We start from the raw sequence: 15,536 nt of genomic DNA, 5'->3' as shown, positions 1-15,536 counted from the left end.
CTGTTGGGCACTGACTCGCCCGTCACTGTGCGCCGGCAAAGAGTTGAAACATGAAGTTTGAGACATCAAGTGACAGAGCGAGAGCAGGCGATGATGTGAGCGTTTTCAACTATGAAAAGGGACAAACTCAAACTACAGTGAGCTAACATTTAAATGATTGCTGTTTCAACACAGTCCTTTTAAAATTGGACACAAAAGGTGCACGGAGACGAAGGTGTCACTTCTCCCATTAATGCACAACCGCTTTTAATTTAGTGAGCACAATTCGGAAGTTTTTAAAACATAACCTGCACAATCTGTAATAACATGTATATCTCTAGTGTGTTTTAAGTAAATGGTCAAACATTATCCAACTGAGTTTAATTTCTTCACTTTCCAGCATCCTTGCCTAAAAGCTTTTTTAATTGCAACACATATTGGGTATTTTCACAGCTCCCCATAATAAACCCGACAGGTTGTCATTTAGACTCGTAGGGTGAGGCTGGATGTTGACTGTGGTTTGTATCATCTCTAGTTTCACCAACAATAAAATCAAGCAATAAAATCTGAATTTCATAATGCCTTTATTCAATATCTGGTTTTGATATCATTTTCACCTCTTTGCAGTTTGAAAGTAGTTCAAAGAAAAAAGGATGGTGCATAGCCCGGAAGTGTGTTCATAAATAAGTGAGCCAGTTGTTCTGTACAACATACACAGCAGGGAACCTGCTTGAACATGTTCTCTCCAGTGGTATGGGTTCTACTCACCAGGCGGGAACCTCCGCAGCGAGCGCGATTCGGCCCTGGACATTTTGGTCCAGACTGACCCACCACAATCCGCGCGCAGATACTGTGCCAACTCGGTCCGTTGATGTACTGTACATATAATCACACAAGCCCTTAATAACACTACTATACTGAAATGGGTCATTGTCTCCTTGTCTCTTATTTGATGTAATTTAAATCTGAAAATTTCCATAAATAAGTGTTCAAAAAAAAGAAAAGCATGGACAATAAACCATAAACACTGACAGAAAAGAATAGGTAAAGCATATTTGAACAAATTGGGGCTTAAAGAAAGTATATTGATACTTAAAACACTTTAACTCTGGTGACCTGATTTGTAATTATAAAAAATGTGAAAAAGCAGATCTGCATGCTCAAACCACAGCACCATAAAATAGTGGTTAATTAATCAGGATAGTATATCCTTTTACAACACTTTAGAACTAGATTTATTCAAGTAAAGTTCATAGACAACGTTTCTGAACATTTAGTGAATGAGTGTTTAGCCACAACATCAACATGTTAGCTAGCACACTCACCTGCTATCACCACCACCAAACTCCTCCTCCCCCTCCTGTATGTTGTAACTTGTTTTATTACATTATTTACTCTTATTGTGAAGAGCATGGAAACAGGAAGTGCTTTTACTTTGAAGGCAGAAAGTACAATGATACGTGCTTGTTGACGCTAACTAATGTTGAATGTTACGTGTGGAAAATAGATACATGTCGGGTGCAAGAGCGCGTTCTCAATGCTTTAACAGTTGTAATACTGCAGTTCACCAGTAGAGTGAGTCCGTTCATACCAGACTTGTCTTGTCCTCATTAGAAGCTCCACTTCATGACACTGTGCCACCATGGCAGCGGGAGCCTCACTTTCACTGTCCGACGACACCTGAGAGGGACCTGCCGCGCCCGGCGCAGCCAAAGCCCCGGGGCTGGAGGCTACGCCACCGCCAACGGCCCCCGCAGCAGCAAACATGTTTATTATAGTTCTGCTCTTAGCAGCATCAGTTGCGAGAGCTTTTTTTTTCCCTTTTCCCTCAGTTTTTCTGCACCGCCTTTTTGTTTTTTCTCCATTTTTGCTTTCTCTTCTCTCTCACAGATTGCTAATGATGTGTCATTAGCTCATCATTAAAGGTGATTGGATGAGGGGGGTCTGGAAAATGCGTGGGCGGGACTACTGGGCCTATCATAGGGTCACTGGGCCTCTTATGCGTCTTTACATGAAAAAAAAAAAAAAAAAGGTCAGCCACTGCCGGCCCATTACTGACCGGCCCACCGGGAGTTTTCCCGGTACTCCCTATGGCCAATCCACCACTGCATGCCAGTTCTCTAGGGGCTAAGCCCCCCCTTTCCTTGAATCCTAGAAACACCCCTGGTTTGTACCATATTTATTTGACAGCTTATTACTTTCCGGATTCTGATCATTTATACAACATATAAATAATGTAGTACACGGTGATAATTAAGCATTGTAGAATAAGGACGACTAAAAATGCAGGAGTTTGGCACTCTGTGGCATTACCTTTACTTGAAGGAGAAATATTGGGCATCCAGAGGATTAATATAGCAGCAAACGACTATTTGCTCTGTAAAGATACAGTAGCTGATCGTCCTCCCTCTGGATGTGCTGTTATCATGTAATTTCATGTCATAGTCGGGCCGGCCGCGCCTACTGTCATTAGTGCATGTACGTGCACGTGCGCGTGCCCCACTCGCTCGCTCACAGGGGCTTCTCTGAGCTGTACTTAATATGGCTGTTGTGCCGTCGCAGGTAAACTCAGGTAAACTGTGCACTTTTCCTGGTGTTTGTACTGTTACTTACTGTTAGCACTGTTACTGTTAACACTGTTACTACTACTGTTACTCCTGTTAGCATTGTTAGCACTGCTACTAATGTTACTACTGTTAGCACTATTACTATTGTTACTACTGTTACTGCTGTTAGCATTGTTACTACTGTTAGCACTTTTACTACTGTGACTAATGTTAGCACTGTTAGAACCGTTAGCAGCGAGCCCTTATATTAGGACTTCTTCCACTAGGGCACATGGCAGTTTATAGGATTCTGCTCGAAATAGCATACCCATACTAAAAATGGTATATCTCTGCAACCACAAGGGCTATTTGAATAATTTTGGTATTATAATAAAATAGGGCTGAACGATTTGGGAAAATAATCTAATTGCAATTTTTTTCCTCCAATATTGCAATTGCGATTTAATATACGATTTTAAATGTTTTAAATTGTATCCTCTCTTTTCCCCAACAAAACATAATGAATGATTTAAATATGACCAACACAATATTAGATACATTTAGTGTAAAAAAAAGAATTAAATAAAAAGAGGAGTGGGAGGAAATATGAATTTATTTAATCCCATCCACTTTCCACAACTCAACATAATTTATATATTTTTACACACGATAATTTACCAATGGCAAGATGTAATCTGTGCCCAAAACACTGGAGCCTCGTCCATTCATTAAGCCGTGCAGCCAGCACCATATTTGACGCGTTGTCTGTCGAGATGCAGACGTGTTTCTCCTCGTTGAGATCCCGAGCTCTGAGGTTGAAATCTCCGTCAATAAAATGGACTGTAAGACTCTGGTAAGGCTCAGCTGTGCGGCTTGACCACAGGTCAGTAGTGGGAGCAAAAAAGTCCACCGTTTTAAGCTCCGTGGCGACTTTCTCTTTGCACTTTTTGTACAATTCCGGTATGGCAGTCTGACTGAAATATGTACGGGGGGTATCCTGTCCCGTTTATCAAGCGTTTTTATCAATGCCACGAACCCATGCTTGGTCACCGGGCTGAGAGGCATCATATCTTTGGCTATGAACTCGGTTATTGCCCGAGTGATTTCCCCGTGTCGTTGTGAATTACGTTCATATGGAGTGACGCTTTCAAACATTTCGGTCAGTCATCCCTGTCTTGAGGTATTTGGCTTGTCTGGCGCACTGGTGCGCGGCATTTTGGCCATACAACTGTCATACGTTGATTTGTGGTGTTTTTTTAAGTGCTGGAACAAGTTTGTAGTGTTACCCCGTGAAGTAGCAACAGGATGCATGCTCTGCACATCACCTTACGCTGTGCAGCATCTTCTTTTTTGACAAGAACAGCACGTCTGTGGTTCCACACCACCGACGTGCTGTTCCTCTTCGAGACTAAAGTCTCAGCTGTGTCAGTTTCTGACTGTTCCGTGGAGCCAGAGGCCGCATGAAAAGTTGATGCAGCCAAGTTCTCCGCTCTTTCGCTCGCGTCACATGATGACGTTGTAATCGCGCACGTTGCGGTTAGAAAATCTCGTTTTATCATATCGCGATATTATCGCAAATGCAATTAATCGTTCAGCCATAGTTGACAACTTGACTTCTGGTGAAACAACGCGCTGTCGTCATGACTTTGGGAGAGTGGTGGAGAGGACCACCACGACCACGGCCTCGGCCGCGACCACGACCGCGGCCACCTTTTTCTTTTTCTTCCTCTAATGACGGTGACACGTCACACACTGGGTCGACCAACATTTTGACAACTTGACTTCTGGTGAAACAAGGCGCGGTCGTGATGACTTTGGAGAGCGGTGGAGAGGACCACCACGACCTCGGCCTCGACGGCGGCCACCTTCTTCTTTTTCCTCTGATGACGGTGACGCATCGGCGCGCACTGGGTCGACCAACATTTCGGCAAGCTGACTTCTGGTGAAACGACGTGCTGGCGTGATGACTTTGGGAGAGAGGCGGAGAGGACCACCACGACCTCGGCCTCGACCGCGGCCGCCTTCTTCTTCTTCTTCTTCTTCTTCTTCCTCTTCTTCCTTCTTCTTATTTCTTCCTCCTCCTCCTCTGATGACGGTGACGCATCGCGCACTGGGCCGACCAACATTTCGTCAAGCTGACCTCTGGTGAATCGCCGCGCTGTCATGATGACTTGAGAGTGGTGGAGAGGCCACCATCAGCAGCACACGACTGGAGACCGGGTACGGACAATATCTAAACACTGGGCACCAGACAGTTTTAGTTAGTATGTATTATCTTCCGGCACGCACACACACACACACACACCTGCAACGCTGTCCGTGGTCCTGAAGAGGACAGATGGGGCTCAGACGGGGCTCGTGGGCCCAGACATACTCAGACATACTCTCGGCCGCCTGAATTTAAACCCCTCACCCCGTGCCTAATATGTGTATGCGCGTGCCGTTCCTTGTAACACTGGAAGTGATGACTAAATAAAATAAAATAAAATAAACCAAGGTTTTTAAAAAAAAATAAAAATACAACTCTGTCCTGTGATCATTGGTTGTTTTTTTTGCGTGCGAAGCTTTCATATCTTGATATCTAATGAGAATTTTTTGACTTGGGCTCGTGATGGTGTACGAATGATCACAACTGTCACTGTTACAACATCTTTTATTTTGTTTCTTACTGTTGCACAAAACACATCAATGCATACATTTCTCCTCCCAGCATTTTTCAACCATTTTCAGTGTGTCGAATTTATCAGGTTTGTCGTCGAGCATGCCATGATAGAGGTCACGTCTCTTGGCCACGGGCGCTTTCACACCGGTATCGCCAGGTCTACGGCCTGCAGACATACCTATCGCACTGCCCGTTGGGGTCTTTTCCAGATAAGCGGGAGACGACATCCAAAGGAACTCGTACAAAACAGCAGCAGCAGTCAGAAGGTCCAGAAGTGAATGAAATAACATGGGCCACGGACCCCTATATATACAAATATTTAAACACACCCCAATGTTATGACACACCTCTAAAATACATAGTTACAACCACTTTCCGAGTACACGGGTCTTTTTGACCCAGGGGACAGCGGGAGGATCCATCGTAAGCGGGTCAATCTGACGCCCCCAAGACAACGGGAGGGATATTGACACGTACACATACACTTGTAGAGGGTCATTTTGACTCACCCACCCCCGGGACGGGAGTGAGGGCTGGGGAGACGTTGGCTCGTACGTGGGTCAATCTGACCCCCCAGGACAACGGGCTGCATATATACACATACATAGATACATATGACTGTACATACACACGCGTTCGTGGGCTATCTTGACCCCAAGACAACGGGAGGGATATTGACACGTACACATACACTTGCACGAGGGTCATTTTGACGCTGAGGACAACGGGAGGGTTAAGAGACATGATACGTCCTTTCCTCTGAAGCGTCACGCGAAGCGACGTCGGTTTATGATGACTGCGGCTGACAGCTGATCAGCTGAGAGTCTGTGCTTTAACAGCTGACGGAGTTTTGTCCGGAGAGTTTTTTTTTCGAACATTCCAATATATATGCACTTAAAATATTGATTAAAAATGATCGTATGTTTTCAGTTGATTTAATGGTGTTAAACTACTACTTATATTAATAAAGACAAAGTTATCATGAGTGTCAGCGTGGAGATGTTTTCTCTGTCGTCTGTTACCCGTTTAATAAACTGTATTGAGTATTTATATTCTGTGTTCTGTGTCCTGCTTATACGCGCAGGATCGATTTCGACTGGCGGAATGCGTCTTATTTATTTATTATTTATGTCGGTATGTTTTGCTTATGTTACTATAAAATAACCCACAAGATAAATATAGTTTCTCTCTTCATTACGTGTTGCAAAAAGTGTTTCCTTTCTCCAGCTCTCTCTGATTTTAATCACATACATAATAAAGGTTATTGTGGGAAACAACAGATCAAACCTTTGATTTCATATGACTACCTGCAAAAGACATTTCAATTTGGTACGAAATCATCATAAGGAAAATAAAGACCAAATCATGTGGCAAGTACGGGGCAAGTATTAGAAGTGATAAAACTTTATTGATAATGTGTCAAAAATAAAGGCTTCTAAGTCAAAAGTGGGTTCTATTACATTTGAACAAATGCTCCAGGAGATAAAGTTGTGATGTCATAGAATTGTGTGATGTCACAATAGTGGTGCCTTTGAAGATGACTTCCTGGAACAGAAGCCTTTTTAAATAGGACAGATCAGAGGGTGGTTTGCCACTTTTGGACGAAGAACACACTTTGGACTTTCCTCAACTTTTATTCACCTCGTCTTTCTACTCTTTTACAGTCATGTTGAGGCAAAGTGCTCGCCTCCAAGAAAGCGGATATTACTTGGCGGACGGAACCCCAGCTATATCTTACAAGGATACGTTGTACAGGAAAGACGTGCGGGATAGGAATGGTCTCTGCTGTCAGTATAGTCCATACTGGCAATGCGGTATTAACATGAAGTTTGGTGGCAGAAAGGCAATGCCTATTGCCAAAAAACTAAGACCAGAGACTACCCCAATTGAAGTTAACCAAACCACTGGCAGGAGTGAATATAGCGACATTCCTGACAGGATCACTCCCGTCAGGAGAACTGACAGTATCACTCCTCTCAGGAGAAGTGACAGTATCACTCCTGTCACAAGAACTGACAGTTTCCCTCCTGACAGGGTCACTCCTTTCAGGAGCGACAATCCTGACGGGAGTGAAATTAGCGACACCCCTGACAGGAGTGAAAGTAGCGGCATTGCTGGATGGATAGGCACTGTTCTCCGATTGTTCATCCTCCTGTTACTTTTTTGTTATCACTCCGGACTTTTTCCACGTGACGTGTATTCAGCACCAAGAGGTTCAGCAGGCGGTACATATGCAAACCATTCTCCCTGGCCGATACAACAGCCATCCTTTTTAACATGCCCAGATCCATCTTTAAACGTCTGATTTAGGCTTACAATGTTGTCAAGATAATGCATAGGATGTGATATCATGTATTGTCATGCAATGCAAGTTTGTTTTCCAGCGGGCAGCATTGTAGCTCAGGGGTTAACAATGTCTGCGTGGGTTTACTCCGGGTGATCCGGTTTCCTCCCACAGACACACGTGGTGTGTTTGTTTATAAATCTGGATTTGAAAATAAAGATTTGAAACACAATTTGAAAATTTGCTCTATGTATTTTATTCAACAATAAATGGTATTTTTCCAATGCTCCATCAGCTAAACTGTTCTTTAAACTGATCATTTTTTGAATAAGATGATGACATGTCACTAAACTGTGAAATGTGTATTGTAGTCTTTGTGTGGTTCAGCAAGAATAACGGACTGATCAGTCGTCTCTCGGCAAATTTGTAATTTTGGGCAAAACAAAATAAACTGAATCTGTTCTGAGACACTTTGTTCAACACATTTACAACAGAGTAACACATCTCCATCAACATGTACACAAATCTCTCTCTAAATCTCTCTCTCTCTCTATATTGTCAAATATATATTTGACAATATGAGAAAAATAATTAATATGTCTCTCTTTCTGTATTGCTCAATCGCACGCACGGACACAGTTACTCACGGACGCATGCAGTTACTCACGGACGCACGCACGCACGTCAGTAAATGCGAACCGGAGCGAGGATACTTAAGGGCCTCGGCGGTTCTGATTCTTCCTTTTGCACCTTGGACTTTGACATGAACTGAAAACCTCCTGTCGACCCAAACCGTGTAAAGTTAACTCTTTGAGTTCTTAACTGCTTGAGACAATTTTCAGGAAACGAAAGTTGTTGGCGAACAGAACTACTAGATCACTATCGTGAGCGACAGAGACCCTGAAAGAGCACTTCAGTGGTCTGGAACTCGAGAGAGAGAGACCCTGCTGAACTGACTGGGCTGTGAGTTGGACAAGAGCTGTGCAGGTAAGACAACTTTTAGATTTAATTTAGCTGTTTTTTTTAATTATCAATGAAAAAAAATGTATTGAAAAAATCCTTAAAAAAGTGTTCTCAGTTTAGAAATCAGTGAAACTTTTTGAGTTTCAAGGTTAAAAGGACCAAGAGGATAAAGACCGACAGAGGGAGGAAGAAAAGGAACAAGAACGTGGGAAAGAAAATAAAAGAGACCAACCTCGTTGGCAGCAAGGACGTGGGGCAGGAGGACAAGAAAAATACATAAATAACAGAGCAAGGCGGAGCTGTCATAACTGTGGGAAATATGGACACTGGGCTAGAGATTGCTACAGTGCACCTCAAGGAGGAAGAGGAGGTGGAGGCCCAACTAGAGGAGGGGGGCACAGAGAAGACATCCCACATGCCCATCAGCTGCCAGCCAGATCCTGGGAGCAAGAGGAAGAATGACTTGTCAGCAGGGAAACCACTCGAACAATGACATCGCAGCTCTGCACCATCAACTAAGCCTTTACACCGGGATGGTTTCTGAATCAAATGGGATAAGATCCACAGTATTGTTTCAGAAAAGAGAGGGATGTGGGAGACCACTGAAGTATTACAGCTTAACTTAGTCACAGCAAAAAGGCGACTCATTTTTTTTCGAATTTTATTCAACTTAAGTTAAAGTCATGCCATATTCTAACGGTGATTAAGACTGTTAGTTATCCCCCTGCAAGAAAGAAGAGACAGTCAGTCGTCAAGTGGCTGATACTGAGACAGGTTTCCAGGTTTCCAAGTAACATTTAAATGATTGCTGTTTCAACACAGTCCTTTTAAAATTGGACACAAAAGGTGCACGGAGACGAAGGTGTCACTTCTCCCATTAATGCACAACCGCTTTTAATTTAGTGAGCACAATTCGGAAGTTTTTAAAACATAACCTGCACAATCTGTAATAAAACACACACTAGAGATATACATGTTAAGTAAATGGTCAAACATTATCCAACTGAGTTTAATTTCTTCACTTTCCAGCATCCTTGCCTAAAAGCTTTTTTAATTGCAACACATATTGGGTATTTTCACAGCTCCCCATAATAAACCCGACAGGTTGTCATTTAGACTCGTAGGGTGAGGCTGGATGTTGACTGTGGTTTGTATCATCTCTAGTTTCACCACACAACCAACAATAAAATCAAGCAATAAAATCTGAATTTCATAATGCCTTTATTCATTATCACCTCTTTGCAGTTTAAAAGTAGTTCAAAGAAAAAAGGATGGTGCATAGCCCGGAAGTGTGTTCATAAATAAGTGAGCCAGTTCTTCTGTACAACATACACAGCAGGGAACCTGCTTGAACCCGTTCTCTCCACTGGTATGGGTTCTACTCACCAGGCGGGAACCTCCGCAGAGCGCTGGACATCCAGCAGCACCTGGTTGTAGTCCTTGTTATTCTCCTGCTCTACAGTTTCTGGACAACACATATCACAATCAGCATTACCTCTCTTGTTCCAAGACGTGAGGAGGGACGTTGAGGAGCCGAGGCCAAACTTGACAGCGTATTTCATCAGTCAGCAGACCACCCTCACTGATGGCCATCCTCCTCAAAGCAGCCACATCCACTGGACTCACACTGAGGGCATGTGTGATGTCCGCAATTTTCCTCTTCCGTCTGGTGTCCCAGTCTGAGACACAGCAAACAGACAAGTGTTCAAGCAAGTGCTTACTTTTATCTTGGAAAAGTTAATGCACGTTAACTTAGCTTCACGCATTTGTGGAGGGAATGATGGTCAGTCAACTCCAGCAACAGAGAAAAGTGAGCACGTTTACGACATTAAAAAGTATTTGGGGGACTGGTTTTGCTGCTCAGATGCCTGAGAACACATGATTGCCCCAAATGAAGACAGCTAGCATACCGCTAACGGTAAACAACCTCAGCGACATGTCAAACTTACCGTTCCCTTGTTTTCCGTTCACCGGTGACGAGGCACCAGCACCTCGAGATCTAACGGAAAGGCATCCTTTTCCGGACGCGTTTTAGCGAAAATTCCGATAAAATGGCACTTAAAATATTGATTAAAATGATCGTATCACGTTTTCAGCGTATTGAATGGTGTCAAGTTAAGCTTTAACTTCTTACCTTTCGAGCGAAATATTGTTTTAATTCAATTTGAGTCAGTTTTGACTTTACTAGAGCCAGTAAAAGGACGCTAACGCCGGTAAATTAGCCGTAAGCTAGTATCAGCCAACCTCGGACGCACTTCTATCCTCGTAGTAAACACTCGGCGCTGCTGGTTTTTCGGGGATATTAACTTGTTCCAGGGCCACCAACATGCTGTCAACACATCTAGGATCGTAGTTATGTCCTTCACAATAAGATATCCCGCTTCAACAACTCCAAACTATGCAATAAAAGCTCCGTAATTTCAATTTGAGTGTATACCACCACCTGCTGGATGTTTTGTTAAACTCTTCTCATGTCAGTCATTCGCTTAACACCAGCTGATGCATGAAATTCAACAATTATTCACACATATGTTGTATATAAGAATTACTATCATAATACAGTGCAGAGTAAGAGTTATATTACAACTAAAAACACCAGTATTCATGATTGAAAGCTTCATTGTTAAAACCCTCCCGTTACCTTCAAATGTACTAACATCTTTTATCCAAACACCGATGTGTACAGGACATTGAAAACATGTGTTCATTTTATGTTCATTTTATGTTCATCCAGTTATCCGTACTTAAATTAGGAAGTCATGAAATGTGAAGCAAAAAAATGTCAATCAGATATTTAGAGATGTTAAACATTGAACGGTGTCATATTGACCCCAAAGATACAGGAGGGTTAGCAATAGACAAATGACTTGTGCAAATCTTTGAAAAGATGAACATTTATTTAAATACAAAAACAAACAAAAAAACAAACAAATTATTACGGACACAAATTCCAATTGAAATCATCCTCCTCATCCAGCTCCTCGTCCCAGCCCACACACACGGTGTGATACCACACGTGGCAGCTGTCACACTGGACCCACGACACCAAGCCCTCTGAGCTCTCGGGAGGCTCAGGTTCCCTGCACCGGCCACACTCCCAAACTGTAGTCTGCATGTCTTCAGGAGTGTGACCTATTCACAATTAAAAACAACAACTTTGAATTCAAGAAAATGATCCGATTTTCATGGGTTGGTATACAAAGAAAGTTAACATGAAGTACACTACCGGTGGATGTCGTGGTCCAGCAGACGAGGAGCTGGAAGATGGTCCGGCGTCTGCAGGATTGGAGGCTGCATGAATAACAGAAAAAGCATAACCATGTTTTGTTTAGTCTTCATCATGCTAATGTCACCATCATGTTATAATATTGTATTTTTTCAGGTTACATAAAGCATTTACAGTGGGAGGAGGGAGAGGAACGACGTTGGGACCCACGGATGCCACATCCCGCTGCCGATGTTGAAGGCTCTAAAATAATAATCAGATTTTATTCTAACAATACTAAAATTCATACACATAATGTCCAACTGTCACAATAGTTAATACATTCAGATTTAAACGTGAATTAAAATGCTAAATAGGTGTGTGCTGACCAGGAGACGGGGGAAGGTGATGGGGTTCGTCAGCAGGCAGGCTCGGGAGAGATGTTCTGCAGACGGGGACAGTGGGTGGCACAAGAGGGCAATGTATAGAATTCATCAACATTAAAACATTTAAAACAAATTTTCAATTTAATTTCTGACTGTGCCAAACTGAATGTGTATTTGCAGATGCCGAGTATCCGGCAAATGAGGAAGAGGGAGAGGAAGACGAGGAAGTGGACCCAGGAGGCCATGGCCCAGGCCGTGCTGGAGGTGAAGGCAGGCAGGCTCAGTGTTCGGCAGGCAGCCCAGGAGGTTGGGGTCCCGAAGTCCAGCTTGGGTGACCGAGTCAGTGGAAGGGTGTCCTCTGACTGTGGGCCTGGTCAGAAGACATTCCTCACCCCAGCAGATGAGGATTCCCTGGTGGAGTACCTCTTGTGCCAGTCATGGGTTTCCACTGACGAAGCCTCAGGTCCTGGCCCACGCTCTGGCCATTTAAAATCACCGCCATCAGGCAGCCCCTAAGACTGGGCTTGGCCAGACGAGGTGGATCAATTTCCGGGAGCGGCACCGCCTGACTGCCCGGACCCCAGACATTATTGACCGTGGGAGGGCATCCTGCGCCAAGAGGGGGCCAATAGAGGAGTATTTTAGGCTCCTCACCACCACCCTGGAGGAGCACGGATTGAGGGAGAAACCCCGTCAGATCTACAACTGCGACGAGACGGGGTTTCAGCTGGACTCCTCAAGGAGAAAGGTTATCGTGCCCCGGAGGACCAAACATGCTTACAGGCAGGCCCAGGGAACCAGGGACCACATCACCGTCCTGGCCTGCCTGAACGCGGCTACTTACTCCACTAGCTGCTAGTGAATAGATTACAAATAAATTGCAATATTCCCTTTTCACAGCAGCCATGTTGACATGCCATTGCAGAAAACACTTGTGTGTATAGTCTCATTCTATTTCAGTGTGCCACAACAAGTGAGCAAGCATTCACAATACCAGAGCCATAATTAATGTTGATTAATTACACCTGTGTCTACCTGCAATGACTTGTTAAAAGTGTAGTGAAAAATAGGTTATTGGTCATAATTAGTTGTGTGCATAGATGTTAAACACGTGCCTCTTACTTATGTGTGTGTGTGTGTGTGTGTGTGTGTGTGTGTGTGTGTGTGTGTGTGTGTGTGTGTGTGTGTGCGTGTGCGTGTGTGTGTGTTGACTTGACTTCTAGGTATGGCGTGTCAGTCAGTTTTGATGAAACGAAAACGAAAATGACAGCGCATTTAAATAGCAGCCGTCTGAGCCGGCGGTGTGAGTTGCAGACGCAGCTGAAGCAGATGCTTTCGACTGAGGAGGATCGGCTCTGTGCTAGCAAATGGCATCGCTTCCCTTGTAAAGCTCGATGTATGCAGAAGTGTTCATGTCAAGTGGATAGTTTAGGTAAGTTCTCTCGTTTATTCGTTTAGTTGCGTTTGTTACGAGGAAGGCAAGGTAGATCGCAGCTTGTTAAATTATTAGGAAATGTGAATACAATATAGGATTTGGAATAAAAGAAGCCAGACTGAAAACATTTAAGACATTAACGTTACTCCTGTCAGTATAACAGGTGTAGGGGAGGTAAATACGCGTTACGCCTTTTAGGATGTTTTTTTTTTATTATTTTGAGCAGATCCAGGAAACGAAGCTCTCATCCGATTTCTGGAGAAAAGAAACTTACCAGATAAGAACCAGCACCCAGCAGAGGGCACACTCTTACTTTTAATTCATTGCCATTAGAAAGCAAAGTTTACTTTAAAAAAAAAAAAAAAACTAAATTAAAGTGTATTATAAGTCAACATCCCAGCAAAATAACATGCTTCTCGTGAGAATAAAGAGACGGCATGCACACAACTGTTGCTTCGATTTCCTCCGAAAGCTATATTGATATCAATTATCTGACAAATCCTATTGATAATATTTTGAGAAATGGATATAACCGAGTGCATACTAGTAAAAGTGTATGCTGTTGTGGGGAAGCGACCAAGTACAAGTACTGTAGGGGAGGCTGCTCAAGTACAATTCGGAGGTACTATTTTGTACTTTATTTCCATCAACTTCCCCTTTTACGGAAGCGCATTGCATTCACTGGGATAAAAAAAAAAATAGACCCCTTTTCTCGTAATTACGACATCCTGATCTCGTAATTACGAAAGGTGCCATACTGGCCACTGTATGGCATGTATGTGTACAGGCGTCTGTATGCATGTTTGTGTACAGGCGTCTGTATGCATGTTTGTGTACAGGCGTCTGTATGCATGTTTGTGTACAGGCGTCTGTATGCATGTTTGTGTACAGGCGTCTGTATGCATGTTTGTGTACAGGCGTCTGTATGCATGTTTGTGTACAGGCGTCTTCTTAGACGGTTCCGTTGCCTCAGCTGTACTCCTTGAGGATCAAGGATTTTTAACAGGTGCCGCACAGTTATTTGAGTCACTGTAGCATCCCCGGCTGAATTATAGTCTGGAGTCTTTAACTGATGGTTCGTAAAAGTTTATTGAACTCACCGTAAGAACTATGAAGAAAAACGGAAATAGCAGACAAAAAACGTAACAATCTAAAACAATATTTTCTCAAAAAATGAACTTGAACAGGTACAAACCTTGTGCCCATATCAGCCAGGTGCTAAACTAATACATCCGCAACCTTTTTATCACTGTTTTCCGTTGTTATGGCAACTTTTCCTTTCTGCCCGTTTCTTACTAACAACTTCCGTTTATTGTACCTTCAAAATAAGAGCGCAACCGGAAATGCACCGACTGCAGTAACAAAACGGACTAAAAAAAAAAAAAAAAAGGAACAAACTATTACAATACTTTTAAACTCTCAGAGGTCCGTTACAGTCACTACCAAACCAGATTGGATGCATTTCAATTGCATGAATTTGTATCCATGAAGCATCCCATGCTGGTTCAACTGCTCCTGCAGAAACAGAGTGACATCCAGCACGTCAGACTGGGCTTTCCGCCTGAACAATCCTAACGCCTTGAGATGCCTGCGCAGTGTTGACATACTACATTTAATACCATCCTCATTTTTCAGAAACATCAGTATTTCCCAGTGTCTCAAACCGAGAAGGTAATAATAGCAGATTAACTGCGATAGCGCCATCATTGCCACTGAGAGAGGATTTACAGACGTTTCCCTTTTCTTTATCTTTTCTCATAATTACGAGATCGGGATGTCGTACTTACGAGAAAAGATCTCGCTAAAGCCCCGGATGTTTTTTAATTAGCCCCGAATATTAATTTAAAAAAAATCTTTTTATTTATTTTTATTTTTATTTTGGTGATGTCATTAAATTAAACTATTGTTTCTTACATGAACAACTTATTTATAACTCTAACATGCTACATATGTGCGTGTGTTCTGGTTTGTATGTTTTCTCCCCTTAAAATTACAATCCAATAGCCTATCATCATACTTAACCTTAGGGCACTAGGACCTTGGGGAGGCTGCTGCGCTGGCTTTCTCACTCTGCCA

This window comes from Taurulus bubalis, assembly GCF_910589615.1.
Source record: "Taurulus bubalis genome assembly, chromosome: 5".
Classification (NCBI taxonomy): domain Eukaryota; kingdom Metazoa; phylum Chordata; class Actinopteri; order Perciformes; family Cottidae; genus Taurulus; species Taurulus bubalis.
Note: the sequence above shows the minus strand (reverse complement) of the source record.